This window comes from Belonocnema kinseyi, chromosome 4 (assembly GCF_010883055.1).
Source record: "Belonocnema kinseyi isolate 2016_QV_RU_SX_M_011 chromosome 4, B_treatae_v1, whole genome shotgun sequence".
Lineage (NCBI taxonomy): Eukaryota > Metazoa > Arthropoda > Insecta > Hymenoptera > Cynipidae > Belonocnema > Belonocnema kinseyi.
The window spans coordinates 52333684-52335747 of NC_046660.1; positions in this window are offsets into that span (position 1 = coordinate 52333684).

Genomic DNA, 2064 nt, shown 5'->3' on the forward strand with positions numbered 1-2064 from the left:
TGTAGGTCCCCCTTCCACCACCAAGTAAGTGTGTGGAGGGTGTGTAAAGGAATAAAGAAGGTGTAAGAAAAATGTAAACCCTTAGGGGACACATTAGAAAAAGGGGAAAAAAAGTAGTTTTAATTGATTAAAAATTTAATATATATTTTTCATGAATGAAAAAATAGTTTTTTAACCATTTTTATCCACAATATCTTCTGATAAATACTTTTTCTTATTTTTCTTACTTTTTTTATTTTTAATTCAGAAAAATTAGTACAGCATATTACGTAAAATTTATAGAAACCACGGCAAAGTTTAAATTTCTCGGTGTTATAAAAGTACTTCAAAAGTACTAAAAAATGGTTAGAAACAGATATTATTATAAATAGTTGTTCAAAAACTATTTATTTGTTGGCAAATAATTTTTTTCACATTTTTAATCAATTATAAACACTTTTTTGCCACGGAAGTACTCAAAAAGTGCTTAGCAGTGGTTACAACAAGGTTTTATCATAAAAAAATATTAATGAAAAATATACTTATTTTTTAAAAAAATAACACAATTCCAATCAATTACAATCACAATATTGCATCACAATATTAATCAATGCACATTATTAATCAGCCAATGGCAATAACAAAAATGAAATACCGCAAAATATTTGTAATAGTGATAGAAAAAATCTTAAATTATTAATTTAATAATGGAAATTTTTCGATCCTAAATATATTTTTGTAAATTATTGTTTAAATTTAAAGAATTAACAATTTTAATAACAATTTTCAATGCTATAATTAAATAAAAAACTATTTTGTGCATTTAAAGGAAAAGATGAAATTGTAATTTTCATTAAATTATTCGAATTTTTATATTTCGGCAATTTTTTAATTTCCGAAAGTTTTGATTTTAAATATTTAATTTTTCGGGAACTTTACAGCCCGAGAATTTCATTTTCCGGGATTTTTGAGTCGTCCCGCAAAATCAATAATTAAATATGTAAATTCATAAAACTTCCCCAAAAAATCAAATTGTAATAATTCCGTAAATAAAATTGCGAACACAGGAGAATTTTTAATTTATACAATTCCCGAATATCAAAAATTGAAAAATGTTCTATCATCAAAAACAGAATAATAAATGATAAATATTACATTTATGTAATAAAAACATTTTTTTAAATTATTTTTATACTCCATTACTTACTTACACAATAAAAAAATTCAAACTCAAATCGTTTGCTCCATAATCTTTTGCTGAAAGGTAATTCGTTTTTGATGATAAACATTTTTTTGAATAAAGACCACGTTTTTCAAAACAATGTCATATTTTTAGAAAACGAACGAAACCTTATATCCTATGACCTACTTTGATCTTTTCGTTATTTCTTAATTTAAAATTATTCGATAACTGTGATTATAATATTTATTGTTATAATATTAAATAGTATTACAATAATACTATTATAATATTTATAATTACTTTTTGCATAATTTAGAATTTTCCAAAAATGTGCATGAAACATATTTTCTCCTCAAACAAAAAAAGATCCATTTTTAACCAAAAATTAAATAGTTAAATTATATGAAGCAAACTATGTGAATTTTTTATCAAAAGTTTTAATTTTTACTAAATACTTAATTTTCAACTCAATTGAGGCATCTGCAGTGAAACCTGTCACTCTTTCAATTAATCTTTATGGACAAAAATTCATTTCTTAAATCGAAATTTTCACTTCTTTGGTGCAATTTTGTACATTCAATCCTTTTTTAAAAACATTTTTTGTTTGGAAATTGAATTTAATTACTGTATATGTTACGAAATATGTAGTTTTTTTTGTGAAAAATTATTCTGCTTTCTTGAAAAAGAATCTCAGGATATTTTTAACATTTTCAAGTAATTATAAAGAGCTTCAACATTTTTGTAAATATTGCATGGGATTTCGAATTTTGAAAAAAAAAAAAAAATGATTTGGAATATTTTAGAGAACTTTGAAAGATTACAAGGCATTTTCAAGAGTTACGAAATGAATGGAAAGATTTCACATTACCTATCTTTTTATCACATTTTTTATGAATTAAATA